The sequence below is a fragment of the Tursiops truncatus genome, chromosome 17 (genome assembly GCF_011762595.2).
Source record: "Tursiops truncatus isolate mTurTru1 chromosome 17, mTurTru1.mat.Y, whole genome shotgun sequence".
Classification (NCBI taxonomy): Eukaryota; Metazoa; Chordata; class Mammalia; order Artiodactyla; family Delphinidae; genus Tursiops; species Tursiops truncatus.
In genome coordinates, this window is record NC_047050.1 from 48,356,121 (window position 1) to 48,378,168 (window position 22,048).

The 22,048-nt window shown below is 36.1% G+C and overlaps 1 long non-coding RNA gene across 1 annotated transcript in view; it reads left to right on the forward strand.

The window, feature by feature from the left end:
- Positions 1 to 21,524, forward strand: part of LOC141276927 (uncharacterized) — a 213,576-nt gene extending 192,052 nt beyond the window's left edge. Inside the window, exon 9 of the long non-coding RNA XR_012327310.1 lies at positions 21,442 to 21,524. This is a non-coding gene — a long non-coding RNA (uncharacterized lncRNA). The remainder of the gene's footprint in view (positions 1 to 21,441) is intronic.
- The last annotated feature ends 524 nt before the right edge of the window (positions 21,525 to 22,048 follow it).

The window sequence follows — 22,048 nt, forward strand, 5'->3', positions numbered from 1 at the left end:
TCTTTTTCCTCTAATAGATTGAAAGCCCCTTAAGGGAAAGTATCATGTTTTATTCATTGTTATTGCCTCTAAAATGCAGTGGGTACACAAATACATTTTTTGAATCAAGACCAGAAAGCCAAATAACTTATTTCAAAGATTAAAGAATGAAGGGCCAGACAAGTGAATATTCTTGTCAGCCAAGTCAGTATAGCTAGTTGGTGGTGAAATTGGAACCAAAACCATGTCATGTATCTCTGTGTTTTTCCCCATATTATTCTTACAACCTGGAATCTTTCAAAAGGATGATCAGATGTTACCTTCCTTACATTATCTTTCTATGAAGTTAATTATTTTTATCTACTTATTTTCAACACTCACGACTACATCATATTCTCCTGTATTTTATTTTCGTGTCCAGTTCCATTATTGCTTGTGAAGTCGTAGATGTCACAATAATAATTATTTTTTACTCCCGTATTATCCAATGCAGTTCTAAAATACAGAAGGTGACAATAAATGTTAGCGAGAGTAAGTCCCATCAATATTTTACTAAATACTGTATATACTGGCTAGTCCTATTGTGCAGAATGTATAGAGAATGTAATAAACTTTCACGTGGAAGTTTCTCTTAACTGCGCTAGAGTTCAGCTCTTCCAGATGAGTTGATCACATCCAGAGATTTATGGAGTCTTAACTCACCATCCTGCATCCCAGGAGACAAATGCCACTGCCCACCCTTCCTGTTGCCTTATAATAATTGAAGAACTGCATTCCTGTTAACCAATACTATCTTAAATTACTCAGTTGAGCTCTGGGAATCTGTGGGCAAATTATCAGGCACTCTTAATTGTATAGTCCCAGTAGATTAAAAAACCCAGCCAGTCAAATGAGAATGACTGCTTAAGGGTTGGTATTTGGGAAGTTTAAGTTTCTTCAGAGCTTGTGTACATGTCAAATACATTATCTTCAGATGTCTGAAATGGAGTGGGCAAAAAGAGAGAGGAGGAGTCTAACTGAAGAGTAGGAAAATAGTAGGAAAAAATACAATCATATTTATTTTGTATTTAACCCTTGAAAATATCTAATTTTTAATATTTGAATGCCAAAATACATCATTACTAAACGTAAAAAATAAACGTATTGGAGAGCTCAAAAATTTTTACTGATAAAATACACAATCAAAATTTTTTGAAACTACTACCTGACCCATTGTAGTATAAAGCTGGCTTTCTCTTTGAAATAAAAGAAAAACTATTTTTATTGTCTTCTCTGTATGTTTTGGTGTCTCTTTTCTTTCTGTCTCTTTTTAAATACCTGACTCTGTTTTCATTGATTGCCTAATTAATCTAACCTTTTAACAGAACCAGAATTTAGAGACTCAGATCTAAAGTTTAATTCATACTTATCTTTATGCTGCAAAGTCTGACTTGCTGCCACGTGAATGCACTTCTTGCTTTAAGTTTGAGTAGCAGGAAAGGAATGGGAAGGGAAGAGGAGGGGAGGGATGGGAGAGAGAGAGAGAAAGGAGGAGAGGGGAAGGAAAGAAGGAAGGAGGCAATGCTATTGTTTTTCTTTTATTGCTGTTCAGCACTAGAAAAGATGAGACGTGCCTGTCAGCATGGTGAGGCAGGCAGCTAAACAGGATTAGAAAAGTAATCAATGGCAGGACGAGTCCTATAGATTTCCTCCCCTTCTACTCTTGCAAAGATGAAACCCAGCAGGCTTCCCTGGTGGCGCAGTGGTTGAGAGTCCGCCTGCCGATGCAGGGGACACGGGTTCGTGCCCCGGTCTGGGAATATCCCACATGCCGCGGAGCAGCTGGACCCGTGAGCCATGGCCTCTGGGCCTGTGCGTCTGGAGCTTGTGCTCCGCAACGGGAGAGGCTGCAGCGGTGAGAGGCCCGTGTACTGCAAAAAAAAAAAAAAAATGAAAACCAGCAACTCATCTGTTTCTTACTTGTCAGTATCAAAGTCAATTGTAAGGACTTAGAGCTATAATAATGAAAGAACAAAGTGCTAAATGAAAGGGTTGCAAGATTTATTTATTTAAAATTTTTTTGTTCAATTTTTAAAGGTTACTTTCCATTTACAGTTATTATAAAATATTGGCTATATGCCCTGTGTTGTACAATACAACCTTGAGCCTATTTTATACCCAATAGTTTATGCCTCCCACTCCCCCATCCCTATATTGACCCCCTCCTCCCCACTGGTAACCACTAGTTTGTTCTCTATATCTGTGACTCTGCTTCTTTTTTTTGTTATATTCACTAGTTTCTTGTAATTTTTAGATTCTAAATATAAGTGATATCATACAGTATTTGTCTTTCTTTGTCTGACTTATTTCACTTAGCATAATGCCCTCCAAGTTCATCCATGCTAGTGCAAATAGCAAAATTTCATTCTTTTTTAATGGCTGAGTAGTATTCCATTGTGTGTGTGTGTGTGTGTGTGTGTGTGTGTGTGTGTGTGTGTGTGTTTATTACATCTTCTTTATCCCTTCATCTGTTTGTGGACACTTAGGTTGCTTCCATATCTTGGAAATTGTAAATAATGCTGCTATGAACATATGGGGTGCATGTATCTTTTTGAATCAGTGTTGTGGTTTTTTTTTCAGATATATAACCAGGAGTGCAATTTCTGGGTCATATTGTAGTTCTATTTTCAGTTTTTTTAGAAACTGCCATACTGTTTTCCACAGTGGCTATACCAATTTATATTCCCACCATCAGTGGACAAGTGTTCCCTTTTCTCCACAGCCTCATCAGCATTTGTTATTTGTGTTCTTTTTGATGCTAGCCATTCTGACAGGTGTGAGGTGATATCTATCTCATTATGGTTTTGATTTGCATTTCCCTGATGATTAGCAATGTTGAACATATTTCCATTTGCCTGTTGGCCATCTGCATTTCCTCTTCGGAAAAATATCTATTCAGTTTTTCTGCCCATTTCTTAATGGGGTTTTTTGTTTTTTTGATGTTGAGTTGTATGAGCTGTTTATATATTTTGGATATTAACCACTTAGTGGTCATATCACTTGCAAATATTTTCTCCCATTCAGTAGGTTGTCTTTTTTGTTTATGGTTTCCATTGAATTGCAAACGCTTTTAGGTTTAATTACACCCCATTTGCTTATTTTTGCTTTTATTTCCTTTACTTTAGGAGATGGATCCAAAAAATATTGCTGCGATTTATGTCAAAGAGTGTTCTGCCTGTGTTTTCCTCTAGGAGTTTTATACTATCCGGTCTTACTTTAGGTCTTTAATCCATTTTGAGTTTATTTTTGTATATGGGGTTAGAGATTGTTCGAATTTTATTCTTCAACATGTAGCCGTTCAGTTTTCCCAGCACCACTTATTGAAGAGACTGTCTTTTCTCCATTGTATATTCTAGCCTCCTGTGTTGTAGATTAACTGACCATAATTGGGTAATTATAATAATAATTTCTGGGTAATAATAATTGGGTAATTATAACCATAATTTCTGGTCTCTCTATCCTGTTCCTTTGATCTATGCCTTTTTTTGTGCCACTACCATATTGTATTGATTACTGTAGCTTTGTAGTATAGTCTGAAGTTGGGGACCATGATTCCTCCAGCTCTGGGCTTCTTTCACAAGATTGTTTTGGCTTTGGGATCTTTTTGTGTCTCCTTTAATTGTAATGTATTTTACAAAAATGGGTGAATATTGACAGACTCATTAGCTTTAGGATGGTTGGGGACTAAATACTAAGGGGTACTTAAATAATATGTTCATGAAATACAGTAAATGCTACAACCTCTTTCCCTACCACGAATTTTTCATGTATAACAGCTATAATCCAATTACTAAATATTGGTTTAATACTTATCATTTAACTCTGAGTCAAAACTTTAACAAATATTTTTAAAAGTAGAAGATACTAGAATACCCCTTCAAAATATTAATCTCTGGGTACTAATATTTTTTTGTTCCTAACCCCAAGTTAACTATGAAGTTCACTGTATTAACTTCTCCAGGCTGTTATTATACTGAATGAATGTATGTAGAACATATGTTTTCCACTTAACAATTACATACACAAAGTTGTCCCTCCATAGCCAGTATTGAACACCTCCCTCAGCAGCTGACTCACTATCCAGCAGGGTGTAGGCAACTCTGGTTGTCCTTTCAAAGCATTGATGATCATACTTGTAATCTTGAGACCACACACATCAGAGTAAAAGTGAAGATGGCACTGAAGAAGATGTTAACCAATTTGTGTTTAGAGAGGGATGGTAAAGAACTCCTAACTGTGCTTTGAACATAGAGCTAGTTTTCATTTAGTTCGTAGTGAAAGAAACTTCCTCACTCTATTTCTATCACCTAGTAGGTTGCCTCCTTGCTAATCATGCTTATGAATATTCCCCTCCACAGCACAGAATAGTAGATACCACTGTGGCCAAGACTCCTAGGTGAGCTCAGTAATACAACCTCCAAATTTTAGTTTAGCACTTGAATATGTAGAAAGTCAGTATTTCTCAACCACTTTTATAGGTAGGTGTGTCATGTGACTAAATGCTGGCCACATGACTGAATTCTGGCAAAAGTTCTATGAGGCAAACTTTGGGAGTTCTCTCGAATATCTCTTTCTCACTTTCTTTTTTATGCCTTCTTTCATCATACTATTTGGAATGTGATCTCTTCCATACTGGGTTACAAGCATAGGGCCCAACTGACCTGGACAGAGCCTGGGACCCTGAGGACTTTACAGAGCAGAACTGCCATACTAATCATGGTTTGCAGTACTCCAGACTTTTGACTGGGAGATAAACAGACTTCTATCCACTATAAACCACTGTTTTTGTTGTCATTGTTTATTTGTTTGTTTAGTCAATCATACCTGAAACAAAATCTATCTAATTTACCATATAAGATACAACATGTATATTAGACCAGAATTCATTCAAAATTTGACCAGTACATTGACGATGCTTGCAGCTCTAATCCAAATGCCAGGATCACCCAGGAATCCAGTTCCTACATGGAGTAAAAAGCATGGACATTTTTAAGGGTGATGGCACAGCCTTACTTTAAAAGATTTCCTTAGCTGAAGTTATTAATTATAAAAAATAGATGAATACAGTTCACTTAGATATATAGCACTCTTAGGGGTACAACGACAATTGTAATCTAGGCTATTTGTCTGGAATAATATCATCGGACTTTGAGCTGATCTACAGAGAAATGTCCTTTTAAAATGATGTATGATGAGACTTGATTACTAGATGCATTGACATTTTAGGAGGGAATAGTTTGCTGGCAGCCTGGCCTGGAGCTGGTGTTGGTCCTGCCTGCACATTCACTCACCAAGGGCTGCTACAGAAAACTCATTGCAAAATGTCATAGGCAGAAAATAAACTGATGAAGGACTAATTATCACTTGGAGAGAACAATCTGATGGCAATGGTTATTGCAAAATACACAGATTCAAGGTGAACAGCTTCCCAGTTTCCAAGGTGAATAAAGGGCTATAAATCCATTTGAGGGCTAAAATAAGTGTAATATTTTATCTTTATAAAATGCCTACTCTCCAAAGAGTTTGAAAGGATTTCCAAGATATACCACCAGCCTCCAAACTGTTCTAGAAACGTACAAAAGGAGATAATCTGAAATTATTTTTATTCACCATGAAACCCTAAACCACTACCAGAATCCTTCAACTGGCAGATAATCAGAATACCTACTTTCCAGGAATGATTGTGATCATGTGATATGAATTCCCTTCATTCTCTTCTTCACCTTCAAATGTTATTTCTTGAGAAGGATCTATGCCCTCAATAGCTCTATTCCTGTGGGACCTTTCAGTCCTTGCTGGCTTCTCCAGGACCCTGCTGCATCAGTACATACATTACATATTCCAGCTCTCCCTTTCCACTTCCTCCCTTCCCCCAAACTACAGGGCTCCAAATCTATCTCTTCAATTCCCCTTCCTCTCCAAACTGGCTAGCTTCTTCCTTTTACTGCGAAACTTCTCAAAAGAGCATCACTATCTATTGCCTCCACTTTCTCTCCCTTTCTCTATGTTGGTTCATGTAATCTGGACACAGTTCCCACCTCTAACCAATCTTCTTTATTAAGCTTCACTAATATTGTGCTAAATTAAATGGACTTTTCCTAGGCCTCAGTCTGCTTGACCACTAAAGTCTCTAGCTGCCTTTAATTTTTTGCCTTTTCTCAACTTTTCCTTCTGCTTATACTGACCTCTGCAGGGTCCCTCATTATTGGCCATATCCTCCTTAAGATTCTTTCCTCCTTTGGCATCCCTTTAACCTGCGGTGACCTAGTTCTCATCCTTCTTCTCTAGTTTCTTTTGACGCTGTCTTTCTAGCATGCTTTTATCTGCCCAACATCTAAATGTGTGTTCTCCAGAGTTTACACCTTAGCATATCATGCTTCTCGCTATGATCTGTGTGCTATCCCACTAGAAATACTGTTTCCATAGTTTTCATGATTAAGCCCATGGAAATAATTCTCAAATAAAATGTCTCAAGCCTGAAACCTCTTTCAGGCTCCAAACCAGACACCCTTTGTACATCCCACATGGTTGTAGTATAGAGCAAAAAAATCAAAGTTTTTCCATACAAGACATCGTCTTACATCTTAATCTTATTTCTCCTCCTTCTTTCGGTGTTTCTGGTCCCAAGAAATGACTACTTCATCATCTTAATTTCTAAGATTCATAATGCAAGTGTTATCATGTATCCGTCTAACTCCTGACCTATCCCCAGCCTTGTTAAGTCTTGACTTAACTCTAAATAAGTACAAGGAACTCTCACATGCTATAGAAGATGTAAAGATCAAGTATAAGCTCCTGAAGATGCCTACAAGTTGATGCTTGTCCTAACAACTCTGCCCACACAATAACTTGTTCATGCACTTCTATTCCTACAGATTCCAGTTCAAGCCCACATAAACTCTATTTATTTGTCCATTGTTATAGTCTCACAAGAGGTCTCACTCCTTCCACTCTCTTCTCATATCCAAATGATCCTCTACATTGTTTCCATAGTTACCAGTACTAAAAGGAATCTAATCTAGATATTTTCTGCTTTTAAAAAAAAAAGGAAAAAAACCCTCAGTGCCTCTCTATAGCACCTAAAATAAAATCCATTCCCTGTCTGGAACTTAAACCTAAGCAAAATGTATTTGTATTCCCTGACAAGATTATTGCGGATATATGTGCCTAGGCACAATCTAGATGCTGGGGGCCTATATGAAATCTAACTTGAGCATCACAGAGCCACAGATGATTTTAAACACAACATAACCAAAAAAACAAAATAAAAAAAGGCAGGACTCTTATGGAGTAATTTTTTTAAGTCAAGCAGTTGACAGTAATTCAAAAGTAATTTCAGTCTTTACATGTTCTTAGAAAACAGTAACAAATTCAATTTATATCCTATAGCAACATTCCACAAAAAGTATTTTTCTCTTCTGTTCACTAAAATTCTTCCTTTCTCTGCAAATGCTTTACAGCCTATTATGTATTAAATACTGAAAAAATTCTTCCCCAGTCTATACCCAGGTAACAAGGTCAAAGAACATGACATTTGAGACAGATGACGGGATAGATATGGAGATCAAACAATGGTAGGGCCTTAGCCACAAGACTGAGAATATGGAACAAAGCTCCAGCTTTAGAGCTGCAGACCAGCACGAAGGGAGAGCAGCAGAACTCCTGACCTGGGCATGGATCCAATCTTGAAAGGGAACCGAGAAATTAAGAATAGTGGACAAACAATTTAGTAATAGAGACCAATGAAGTACCCCCCCCACCCCCGTGCATGTGTGTGTATGTGTGTGTACACACATGTGTGGGTTTGTAGGCAGGAGGAGTGTTGCAGGGAGTGGGATGGTTGGTAGCAGAGAAGACAAAAATGGCGAGAGGCACATGGAGGCTATGTATGTGTACTGGGTGACCTCAGAGAGCTAGAGATTTCTGATGTGTCAGCTAGTTAAGGAGACCTGTCATTCTGACTAATCTCCTGGATCCCAGATATGGGTAGCTCATAAGTGGAAGCCCTTCTAAATAGAGGGTTGGGATGCCAAACTCATTGAGTTACTTCCTCTTTAGAAAGGATGGACCCCAAAATTCAAATGAAGATTGAATCTGTTTCTTATTGCTTACAAATGAAGCCAACAGTGAGTTCCAAGGATAGAAAAAGACAGAGAAAACTATGATTTGATATCTTCTACCTTTCCAGCATTATTTCCCATTGCCTATTTCTTAATTTTCTTTTAAATTTTTGGTGTGTCCCTCAAGGGCACAGAATTGCCCAATATGTAATTATAATTCTTTGCTCACAATATATTATACTATTTTCATTGGTATAATGACCCTCCTTTATCTTGCTTTATTTATTTGTTTATTATTTTGTGGATTTATTTATTTTATCTTATAATTTATAAATATCCATAAACCAGTAGCCAAAACAATAATAAAATAAAACTTGTAAATTAGCGTTATCTATTTTCTCCTCCTCCAATTTTCCCCAAGTGGCTAAATGTTTCTCATTCTATCTTAAATACTATCCTAAATGTTTCTCATTCTGTTGCTTTTTACTGCCTATATGTATACTTAAACAGTATATTATCTGATGCTACCTGTTTTTCAATTTTTAAGAAAGGGTACAATATGGTGAAAAGTCCTCAATGGCTTGCTTTTTTCGTTCCATATTATGCTACAAGAATTTATCCATGTTCTTGTGTTTAGCTATAGATTTTTTATTTTCATGGTTGTATACAAATCCATTGTGTACATGGACTACTCAAATCTCCTGCCAAACCACTCTCTGAGCACAAAAGCACCCAGCCTTTGACTGGAGCTATTTCTCTACATTTTCTCCCAGACCATGAAATGACGAAGTTTTGGAGTTACCAGAAAAGGATATCTAAAAAGCTATTATAAATATGTTTAAAGATTTAAAGTAAAAGATTAACATAATGAGTGAACATATGGGGTATCAGAGCAGATAAATGGAAAGGTAAAAACCAGATGAAAATTTTAGAGTTAAAAAATATAATATCTGAGATGAAAAATTCACTAGATGAGCTTAAGAGCAGATTGGACACTGGAAAAGAGGGAAATCAGTGGACTTGAAGACAGTTAAATAAAAGCTATTCAAACTGAAGTATAAAGAGAAGAAAAGACTGACAAAAAAGGAGAGACCAAGCCCTAGTGGCCCATAGAATAATAACAAATTCCGTAATATATGTATAATTGTAATCCCGGAGCAGGAGGAAAGAGAGATGCAGGCAAGAAAAAAATAAGGAAATAATGACGCAAATTTGGCAAAAAATATAAACTCAGATCCCAGAAGCTTAACAAACTCCAAGCAGGGTAGTCCCAAAATTGGTAGGGGTAAATGGCATATATCTTTAATGGGAATCAATAGCCCACAATGTGCAGCATAATGTAGTGACTTAGAATATGGTCTTCAGAGATAGGTTTCTCGGTTTTAATTTCAGCTGTTTCATTTACTATTTGTATAAACTTAAGTTACTTAACTCCCCTATGCCTCGTTTTCTTCATATGTAAGGACAATAATAGTAACTATGTATTCAAATTGTTGTGGGGATTACATTAGTTAATACATAAAAAGCATTTAGAGCATAGCCTTGCACATACTAAGCACTCAAAATTCTAATTTTAAATAAATGGGAAAACTATGATTAAGAGAAGAGAACCATTACAGAAATAAATAGGATGTTAAGAAGATGATATGCAACAATTTTGAATTATATATAAGTGAAGTCATTTTGCCCCTTATAAATGTCTGTATTCTTTATCCATGGCTACCTACACTTCTGTATCTTATGTGGGTAGATGTTACGTTCAATAATAATGACAATTCTAAATTTTTAGCTTTCCAATGTTATCAGTATTAAATATGCTAGTGGTAACAATACATTTTTTGAATAGCATATTTCTCTAAAATGTGCAAAGCATTTGTGACATGAAAATTGGATCTTAATACTATGAGTACTCTTCTTCAATCCAGATGTCATAGTAATCTCTAGAGGAAGATTTTTTTTAACATCTTTATTGTAGTATAATTGCTTTACAGTGTTGTGTTAGTTTCTGCTATATAACAAAGTGAATCAGCTATATGCATATGTATATCCTGATATCCCCTCCCCTTGCATCTCCCTCCCACCCTCCCTATCTCACCCCTCTAGGTGGTCACAAAGCACCGAGCTGATCTCCCTGTGCTATGTGGCTGCTTTCCACTAGCTATCTATTTTACGTTTGGTAGTGTATATATGTCAATGCTACTCTCTCACTTTGCCCCAGCTTACCCTTCCCCCTCCCCGTGTCCTCAAGTCCATTCTCTACATCTGTGTTTTTATTCCTGTCTTGCCCCTAGGTTCATTAGAACCTCTTTTTTTTTTAGATTCCATATATATGTGTTAACATACAGTATTTGTTTTTCTCTTTCTGACTTACTTCACTCTGTATGACAGACTCTAGGTCCATCCACCTCACTACAAATAATTCAATTTCATTTCTTTTTATGACTGAGTAATATGCCATTGTGTATATGTGCCACATCTTCTTTATCCATTCATCTGTCAATGGACACTTAAGTTGCTTCAATGTCCTGGCTATTGTAAATAGAGCTACAGTGAACATTGTGGTACATGACTCTTTTTGAATTATGGTTTTCTCAGGGTATGCCCAGCATTCAAGTAATAGATTCTCCATAATTTAACAGGCACAAAATATATCATACATATTTATAGCATGTCACTTCTTTAAAACAATCTTATTATTATTTACCAGTGAATTATTTTCTCACTCTTCTGGTTTAATTTTGGAATAGTCCCTAACTCAAATTATTGATACAACTGCAGATAATCTAAGCTGACTTTTGAAATTAGTGAGCTACTTGTTATTTTTAAAAATTTATTAACCTAACTAGAAACTAGTTTAATTCTTTACTGAAGACTCCAGTTACCTTTTCTAAAATCATGATTCACTTGAGAATTATTTATCAAAAAAACTTAGTAACATATTCAAGTACAGAGGGGTAAGGAAGATTTTTATTCATTCTTTCAACAAATATTTATAGAAGGCCAACTATGTGCTTGGGATGTATAAATGAATAAAATTGACAAAAACTTTCTTTATCCTTTTAAAACTTACATTCTGAATGTAAACTGAACACTCATTATTGACATGCAGTTGCTTTTCCTGCAGTGGCAGTGGCTTCCATCAGAATCTAAGTCCATATTTTTGCCTTCAGTCTCCATCTGTAAGGTGGTTAAGATGTTGGGTAGGATGAGAGGTATTCTTTCTGTGGCATATCCCTCCTTTTAAAGTTCTCCATCAGGTGGGACATGACCAATAAAACAAGTGAAACGGTACTCTTACCCAAATGCATACAGCATGATCCAGTAAGTGGTGTAAAAAAGAATAAGAATAGCTAACATGTCCTCTATGATTTCTATATGGCCAACATTGTATATAAATTAATCACTTACTCAAAAACAGTACATCTTTGAATAGAAGTGATGAGAGTGAGTATCCTTGCCTTGTTTCAAATATTAGAGAAATATTAGAAATAGTATTTCACTATTAAGTACTATGTTGGTTGGTATGCTTTTTGTAGATGCTATCAGGTTGAAGAAGTTCCCTTCTATTCTTAGTTCCTGAGAGTTTTTATCATAAATGGATGTTGGATTTTGTCAAATGCTTTATCTACATTTATTGAGATAATCACATTGTTTTTCTTCTTTACTCTGTTAAAAATGTGAATTAAATTGATTTTTCTAAAGTTAAATCAAGTTTACAAGCCTGTCTTCATTCACTTATTCTTGATCAGTCTAGTTGGGAATTAATCAATTTCACTGATCTTTTCAAAATATATTCTTAACTTTCTATTTCATTGATTATCTGCTCTTACCTCTTTATTTCCCTCTAGCTATTTACATTTATTCTGCTCTTCTTTGCTAGCCTCTTAATGTAGAACCTCAAGTCATTGATTTTAGATCTTTCATCTTTTCTCATATAAGCATTTAAGTCTATAACTTTCTCTCTTAGCACTGCTTTAGCTGCATCCCTCAAATGGTGATATGCTGTATTTTCATTATCATTCAGTTCAAACTATATTCTAGTGACTATTATGATTTCCTCTTTTACAGTGGATTAGTTAGAAGTATGTTATTTAATTTCCAAGTATGTTGTGATTTCCTAGATATCTTATTGTTATTGATGTATACTTTTCTTACCCCCATCTCCAAAATAGCCAGAATTATTCAATCTTCTAAACTGTATTATGGTTTGTTTGATGGGCCAGTATATGATCTATCTTGAGAGATTAAGACATGATCTATCTGCACTAAAAAAATTTTTTTGTTGTTTAGGAATTGTTGTATGTGTTGTTGTATAAATATCAGTTAGATCAAGGTGGTTGAGAGGATTGTTTGGATCAATGTTGCCATTGCTGATCTTTTGTTCAGTAGCTCTATCAGTTATGGAGAGAGTAGTTTCAAAATCACAAAATTCAATTGTGGAGTTATTTTCTTCCTTCAATTATATCATAAATATTTAAGTCTTTTAAATACCATTTACCCCCTCCTTTCTTCTGTATTATCATATGCATCTTGTTGTACATATATTTTCCTTGTTGTACATTTTTTGTTGTACATAAACTCTATAAAACATTTCAGTCAATGTTTTATATAGTCAATATTCATTTACGTTTACACATAAATATGCCCTTTCTGAAATTCTGTTTTTCTGTTTGTGATTATTTTCCTTCTGATTGAAATTTTTTCTTTAGAATATTGCTTTTTAAAAAAGTTTTGTTTCTGGTAGCAAATTACCTCTTTTAGTTTGTCTAAAAACAATTATTTTCCCTTCATTGTCGAGAAATATTTTCACTGGCTATAGAACACTAGGTTGGCAGCTATTTTAATTCATTATTCCTGAGGCTCTGGTATATGCTTCATCCTCCCACCTGGAAGTACAGGTACTATTTTAGATAGGTTGGGAAAACTCCCCAAAGAAATGGAATTTAAGTAGTTTCCTGAATACAATCAATACTAGAATATCTAGGAAAAGGGCATTCCAGAAAGAGGGAAAAGTAAATTCAGAAACTCTAAGGTAGAAACACATTTTCCATGTTAAAGGAAATGTCAGGAAAAAAAAAAAAAAAAGGCCAGCATGGTGGTAATGTAAGACATGTAAGCAAACACTGCAGAAGAAAAATTGGAAAACTGTCTTTGGTCTAAATCATACAAGACCTTACACGCCAAGATAAAGTAACTGAATTTTAATCTAATTATAATTGGAAACCTTTAGAATGTTTTGAGAAGTGATATAACTTGATCTAAATTATTTTTTAATCACTTATCTCATTTGTCTTCATAACCCATGTCATTTAATCCTCACAAGCCCTAGAAAAATTAATGAAGCAAGTGCTATAATTATCTCCGTCAAATGGATGAGGGAACTGTGGCTGAAAGTAGTTAAATGACTTCTCCAAAGTTACACAGTCAATGTGACAGAACTTGAATATTTACCTATAACTCTCTACCTCTAAAACTATGTATAATCATATTTAGAATTGAATTTTACTTGAAACTTTTTCACAAACCCATAGTACTCACCATTGTGTACAGTGTGTGAGATTCTTTTTTTTTCAAATGGTGATTTTTGGAGAACATTTCTAAGAGTAATGGGCTTGAATGAGGCTTCTTTTCTATTTGAGTTTTTGCACCTTGCTGTTATGCATATTAAAATATTTTTTCAATAGAAATGGAATCCAGCCCTACTTTCTGTAGGAGAAAACCTAAGATAGATTTTTCTACTTCTTTGTTGTATCTCAGTAACTCTGCCACCTGTTCTGTCATTTAAGCAGCTTTTCTACAGATTGATCCAAATAGTCAGGGAGCAACTTGGAGGTACTGAACTCAATTTTAAAATTTCCCCAAGATCCTGATTTGCATACCACCTTATTCCTTTTATGTACCTATTAAATTTGGAAATAGAAAAAAGATACAAAATCTGTAAGTGTTTCATCTAACACCAAAATTATAGTAATGTTCCACTTACCTGGAATATGACATAAATAAAGAACATAAAAAGGAAACACTATCACAGCCATAATTGTCAAGTTGGGTACCTGGTAGTTGCTTTTCAGAGGGACGAGATAAAAAGAGTTAGGACCACACGCTTCCCCTTCCCATTCCATCCCAAGTGAGGGGAAGGCCTCCTTCCTTGACTCCAGGAATGGAGACTGAAATATATATATTTTAAACGATCCAATTTGTTTAGAAAAAAAGAAAAGAAGTAGTGACAACCCAGATAAAAATATCTCTTATCTTAAATATATGGAGTAAGAAAACATAAATTCAGAGAGGTTTAAATGCCAAAAAAATGAAAAGGAAAACAAAAAGCCTCTCTATTCTCTAGTCTAGACCCAACCTGAGAATTCATTTTTGTAAATTATCCCCTTTGATTCTTTATAACATATCCAGTTTAGTTAACTTTTATCCACTCCCCAACAAACAAATCTAATTAACTGTAAGCAGTATCTTTTAGAAGTATGTGGCTTTCTATGAATGCCTCTGTTTATTCTCTTGATCTCAGAAAATGTACACATTGATGCTATAGCATATCAAGCCATTAACAATAGGAATGACAGGAGGCGTGGAGATAGAGATAGTGTCATTGACTGTATAAGAAGAAAATAACTACCAGTCTGAGATATTTGTAGTGTCCCAGAGAATGTAAGCAAGACCTCCCTTTAGCAATTAATCTGAACTAATTCATAGACATGCACAGCAGCATTAGGAAAAGCACCCTCAGAAGAAATCTCCAGGGCAAGAGGGAACCATCTAGACCTTAGATTTCACATTGAAAACTCATGAGCTATATAATGAGTAGAAACTATAGGGCAAGAACTTTTGGCTCCTTAGAAAAATCTTTCATTCAGTGAAAGAATATTGAAAGGTGGGACAGGTTGCTTCATGAGATCATGAGTCTTCCATCGTTGGAAGTGTTCAAGGACAAGCTGATCAAACATGTCTTGGTGACATTAACCAAGCACCAGATGGGTAGAAGGGATAGATTTCTACCAAGGCCCCTTCCCATTGTGAATTGCTGTGATTCTATAATATCAATAATACATCCAAAGGGAATTCAGGGAGTATTAAAAACATGTGGGTATAAAATAATTCTTGAGAACTGACCAAGAGAAAAGACAAGTGAATAAAGCGAAAAGAATAGCACTGATGTTTCTTTCGTGGCAATTTAAAACAGTAATTATATACCATTTACCATCTATTAATTTATCACAGATTAATAACAGATTATTCAGGGTAGGCAAGAATGTGAGGAAGCAGGCCCTCTCGTACACTGGGAGGAGAATGCAAGTCAGCATAATCTTTGGGGGGACGATTATTGAAGTTTAAAATACTCAATTCTTTTATCCAGTAATTTCACATCAGGAATCTATCCTTCAGAAATATTTACAGTACGATTTATGGACATATGTACGAAATGTTTATTTCTGGAAAAAAAGGAACAATTAAAAATTAGAGAATTGTTCATCGATAGAGAAAGGATTAAAAGAGTTATGGCGTATTTATATTGCAGGATATTTGGCACTTATTAAAAAGAATGAGATGTTTCTCCACGTTCTAAAAAGGAACAATTTCAAAGTTAACATTGTTCAGGGAAGAAACATATACATAATCTGATTCTATTTAACAACAGCACAGGTACCGTATGTGGTCGGATTAACAGCAAGAAAACTTCCTTAAGAGTGCGAGAGAGAACAGAAGATTAAGGACAAATTTTCACCGCCTACTGTGGATGCTTCAGAATTGTTTAAATTATTTGTAAGAAGCATTTACAACTTTTGTGACTTTTTTGGAAATCCATCACAATTTTAAAACCTTATAGTTTTGTAGCCAGCCCTTCCTGACTAATAATCCCCAAGGGTCCAGCAAATTGTCAGAATGAGGAACTTTATGCAGTCTTGAAAAAAACTGACTTTCCCCTGGGCCAGAAAGTGTTAGTGTGAAGATGAAAAAAACAGACCAAAAAAAAAAAAAAACTTATTACAAGAAGACACCTTAAATAGTATGATTCATTACCTTCTATTTCTTTCTTTGTATCTTTTCCGCATCATTGCTTTGTACTCAATAAAACGCACTCCCAAACATCAAAATGAAGAAACAGAGAAAAATGAGATTCAAGTCTAATCTTAATTAATAGTAATTTACGTGATCAACATTGTGTAAAGTGAGTCTTGCAAAGGAGACCCTGGAGAGAATCCTCCCAAGGTAGTAAACATTACTGTGGGGCCCCAGACACATTTTCATTACTTTCCCTGCCTCTTTTGTTATACTTCAAAAGCAATGAGGTCAATCATGGCAGCTTCCCTTGGTGACTCACAAGAGATTATATAAATTGTTGGTCATGCTGCAGAACTGTGTAAATGCCTGCTTAAAATAAAATGTATTTCAGGGAATAGGATTTTTTTTCCAACTTCTTCATAATTTGAATTCAGCATTAAAATATATCATGAAAGGAAAAGGAAGCCTTACATGATTTTATTAAAGATTTAATAGCAGATCAGACTTCCCTAATTCTCTGTAGTTACATCTTAAAACGTCAAGTATAATGTAGTTTAAGTGAGGTTTGTTCTCCACAACATTGCAATGATGTCAATTGACATTCAGTCTCTTATTGTTTTCTATTCTATCTGAAGGACTCTTTCACAATCAACATTCCCCTGCTAAACAATTTTTGGTCTAGTAGAACTATAGTAATTTCACATTACAAATGTCAACAATTCAAGCTTGAGATGAGTTGTGTTAGCTCAACAAGACAAATAAAATTAGATGCTTTCATTACCAAATCTCAGAAGAAGAAGGTTTTGCTGAATGATTAGAATATGGGTTATTTGAATTAATTATCTCTGACTCTGCTCCAGCTCTGGAATCTGACCATGCTTCCAGACCAGTTTTCTGCAGACTCTTTACACCCTTTCAACACAATATAGTTAGTAAAACCTCAACAGAAAAGCTCCTGACTCCAGGCCGTTTCCTTGTAATGAGACCTCTAACAGCGGGGCACGTGCAGACCAGAAGCTCCCCACAGGTTTTCAGTGGAGACAGTGGAGCCCTTTAGGTCTGTTCTGTTCTTGTACTACTGTGTGTTCTGACATTATTGTCTGAGGACATTGCCTTTTGAATCCTCCCTTTGGGGCCTACTCTGCCTTATTCTCAATTCCATTTCTGTGGCCCAATTTTTATCCATTTCTTTCCCGTGTACAAAAAAGCACCTCTTTTCCTAGACTCTTTGTGAGTTTCATTCATTTTTCTTTTCCCTCTTTCTTATTTGAGAATGTGATTAAATTGCTCAGTGCTTTGGCCTTATTTCCTGGGATGCATTGTTCAGACAATCTTTTCCACATTAAGGTAAGTTCTTAGCATGGATATTTTCCCCATGTCCACACTGTGGGACTCTGGACTGGTGAATTAATCTGCTTTGATGCACGTCAGTCTTGTCTTAAAACCAAAATTTCTCTTCCATTAATAACCACTTAACATAAATGAGGCCGATAGTGTTATTTCTCTTCATTGAAGCTTCTTATTGGAAGTTTATAAATACCATTTCACATTTAGTGGGTACCTACCAATGCCAGGTCCATTCACACAGGCAATCTCACTGAAGCCTCCTATGAACTCTCTAAGTTAATTACACTCTCTGAGCATCCAGATAGTGAAATCTGAACCCAGAGAGGTCACATAATTTAGCGAGTTAACACAGCTAGTGACTGACAGATCTGGTATGCAAGCTCAGACTTAAATCTAAGCCTATTACTCATGTTATTACCGTGCTGTTCATATTCTGTCGAACATAAAACATCAAAAGCAGAACAAGGATATAGAAGTTCAGTTCCTACCTGTCTATTCAAGCTTTGTGGTTTTATACTAACCTTAACTCCTCATGGCCCAGCTTTTCCATCCATAAAATTATCTGCCACTTAATGGAGATATTTTTTAAATTAATAAAATTATGTTTAGAGATTAGCATGGAAATAAACTGTGGAGCATGTGCCTTTGGTCCTAAAATAAGTGAGAATAAATCTAATGAGAATTAATCAATAAATCTTGGGGAGAATCTAATATATGACATTTTCCCCTGCCGGCCTGTGTGGAGTACTGAGAATGAATTTATAGCAGGCAGCAAATTATATACAGCCTCTAAAAAAGATAACGTGATTTGTAGATGTGAGTAGGTCTGGTTGATACGGATCCATTTGAAATATTTCAAAACAAATTGTATATTTATGATCTCATGACTGGTATAGGTATGTTGTCATTGGCAGAAGGAGATCTTTTTTTAGGAAGAAAAGCATCTCCTCATTTATATAAATCTTGATGACAACAGTGAGGAGAAGAGGAAATGCAAGTGGTAAAATCTTTGGTCAGAATGGAAAGAAATAATGTCACCATCTGCCTTACCTCTCTCATGGGGAGCCCTGACCAACTCTGAAAGGGATGTGTGGAAAAGAAGGAAACCACACAGGTAGTTGTCTTGGAAATAGACCAAAGTATATCTCTGGCATCTAGCCATGTGACATAGGTCAGCTGTGGTCATCTCAGTATGCTTTGATCAACATATCATTTCTGAATGGTCACAACTAGGTTCTTAGGTGCCTTAACCTGAGCTTGAGAGGTAGGCATGATCCTTTTAAAGGAGGATAGAAACATCTGGAGACCAGATGTGTTAACAAAATGGTTTACTTATCCAGGTGAATGGCACATTTACATACCTGGGAATTTTCTGGCATTTGCTCTAGAGGTATGTGTCAGGTTACCCCTGTGCTTTCTGGAATGCTGGATGACCCAGCATGTAACATTGATATACTGCAAAATTATTCAGCAGACTCTGTGAATAGACTAGATGAATAGCTTCTCTATCATCTCCTATGAAGTGTACCCTCTGCCTTTCCTCTAGTGCATTGAAATGGGAAAAAGAGTCGGAAAAGCAAGAGGAATAGGGCGGAAAGAATTTTAAATAATCATAATCTAAAAGATTTACCATCAACTTAATTGAAATGTGACTGTCAATCATATAATTGGATGCTTTGCTCACAAATTTTTAGATGAAGACTCAAAGTACTAAGTATATAATCATTGTATACATTAAATATATACATTGAATGCTAAAGCTATTTAAACAGTACAGATGGTAGCACTTGGACTTTTGAATCTGGTGTTGTAAGAAGTGAATCCATATCTTGGCTCTAAGATGTACTGATAGTTGGCTACAACTGAGTTATTTACATCTTCTCTTTATCCCTGAAACGGGATTAATTATTCGTACCTCACAGAGTTTTGGGTTTTGAGACCACTGCACCTTTTACTATATAAAGATCTATTAAATCTTAATTACTATTGTCATGAACAAAAAATAAAATAAGTAGATTTTCAAAACAATCAAATCAAGATTAGAAGGTAACATAATAATTATTAATGTGAAGAGTTTTATTATGAATTCTATAAAAATTTCCCATAATTTTCACACACTTCTGCATTATACTAGTTTATAAAGGCATGTCCTTCCTGGCCATGAAGACTGGTTAACATTAATTTATAGCTCATATCATACTTTAATCTCCCTGCTGTTATGTATTGTACTTATTACTTTATGTACTTTTTGTACCTAAAGTAAACATGTCAAACATTCAATAATCTTACCTTGCCTAGCATTGTTTTTTATAAAAATGTCTCCAGTAGATTTTAGCATATAGCTGTCATGTCTACGATAACAAATAGTATCTAAAAATGATCCTTTCATAGCCATGATTGTGCTTCACTGATTACAGCAACCCATTCTATTTTAGGAAAGGAAAATTCATGCCTCCAAGGAAAGGAACCAGGGCCAGACACAGGGACAGGGATGCAAAGTTAAAACTCCAAGGTCTGCTTTTTGCTCATCGCAAGGAATCTAGTTTACAGGGACTGTTTCCTCATGATTTTTCAGAGCGGCAGAGGAGGAACAAACTTGACAAAACTCGACAGGATAAAAAAGTCCTATTTAAGCTTTTTCCGTTGGGTTCCACAGGAGCTTTTCTCAAAATATGCTCTAATGCAAAATAGTTCCCAGAGCTCCTCATGGATGAGAAAAAATAGGAAGGGTTCTGTTTTCAAATAAAGATCCAACACTTTAATTCTTCTCAGAGATTAGCAACTATCGGCATTTTTAGCTCTGCAAAATCCCACAATAAAGAAAACCATTTAACTTTATTTGCCCAGCAGTTCCTATGTGCATTTGACCAGAGAATGGCTTTATTGCTTAATATTTACTATAAACACATTTTGGGAATCTCTATATTACTGAGAAGTCATACATGAAATATGAAAAAGAATGACCTCAGAAGTCATCATGCCCAGAAATGCGGTGTGCAGAATTTGATGGGCAGAGATGCAGGGATTTAGGACCAAGAAGACTCAGATTTAAGATGTTCCAATTTTCAGAGTTTTTCTAAACAAAATCTCCCTCTTCAGATATAAAAATTCCATCAAGGGAAACATATGCTCATGCACACGTGTACAGAAGCAGTCTAGACCAGAATCTCAGCCAAAATGACCTCTAATAACTGTATCCTCAGTTACTGGCAGAGAAGGTTATGCCAATTTTCTAATGCAGCCTTTTAAACAGATGACATGCTGGGTCCACTTCCTGTTCAATCATTTACTTATGTTTTGCTGACTTACGTAGCTGAGGTGCAGAATAGCAATATTTCTTTCAATCTTTTTGCCTCTTTCCAGCTCAACAAGTAATTGAAAATATACAGTGTCTGAAGTGTACTAGTGCGTGTTTGGCTACCTACCCAAATACTTTCCTCATTACTGAGACAGCCTGATCTTGTCTTATAACCCAAGTCTGTATTCCCCACCCAGAAGGGATTAAAGTAGATCCTTTGGAACACTCCAGGTACTCAGTAATAAGTAAGGTATGCTGGGGATTCTGCCCAGACAGGACTGATGTCCAGCTCTACCGGCTGGGATGGCATTTTATTCCTTAAAATATTGCAGTGAATCCCGCCTCAGGTCCCAGACCTTGTTACTGGATCTTTACTCTGTTCCTTGAGCCTGACTCTTATTCCTCTGAGCAGATAGATGCCAGTATCTCAAGAACTGCAGCATAAGTGGAGGCTTATTGACAGGGACTGAGTGAAGGCTTAGGTTCTAGAACTGGGAATAGTGTCAGAGCAGGCCTAGCTACGAGGCTGACTTGATTCTTCTCCACTGAAATACTGAACTAGAGTTTCTTAAATCACAACACGTAGAGAAATAATCTCAGAATCTTGTTGGGGGCTAAGCCCACAGAAGGGAACAATGGGGTGTCTGTGAAGACAGAGGGACAAAAGGCCGGGGCAGATAAATCTCTACCTTTCTACTTCTCCAGATGCTGCTCCCCTGAAAACTTTCACCCCTGCCTACAACTGTGAATCCAGGCCTCTAGCAGCAAAGTGGAGTGGAAAAAAAAAAGTAGGTGAATCACATCATTCAAGTCACTTAAACTGTCAGATAATAATGGCCAGACAGTCGGGGAACGAGGATGTTGGGATTTTGTCTTGAGTTACCTTGGATTTCTGTTACAGTTTTCTCCCTTTCCTTGGCATTTTATCAGATCAGTAATCCCCCCCAACCCCCCTACAGCCACCTACTTCATCAACAATCGCATTAATTAGTAAATTGCTGTATTAGTAGCTTGTTGTATTAGGTCCGCAGGAAGCCATTTCAAAGGTATAATCCACGTCCAAGAGAGTTACAGTAAGATCCCAAATTTCCAACAAAATGAAATGGGAAGTCTGTTTGGCTCTTTGATCTGCTGGCCTTCAATCGAGGCCTTGGTTTATGTGCCACAGTGTTTATCTGCTCCCTCTTACTGAATGTTGTGTTATCCTGAGGGGAACACCTCGGTGCCTTCCTGTGAACATGTTCTCTTGAAAGTGTTACCAAAAAAGGGTAGTGTTCCAACAGAGCCCAACCAGTTTATGTGAAAACTTCAA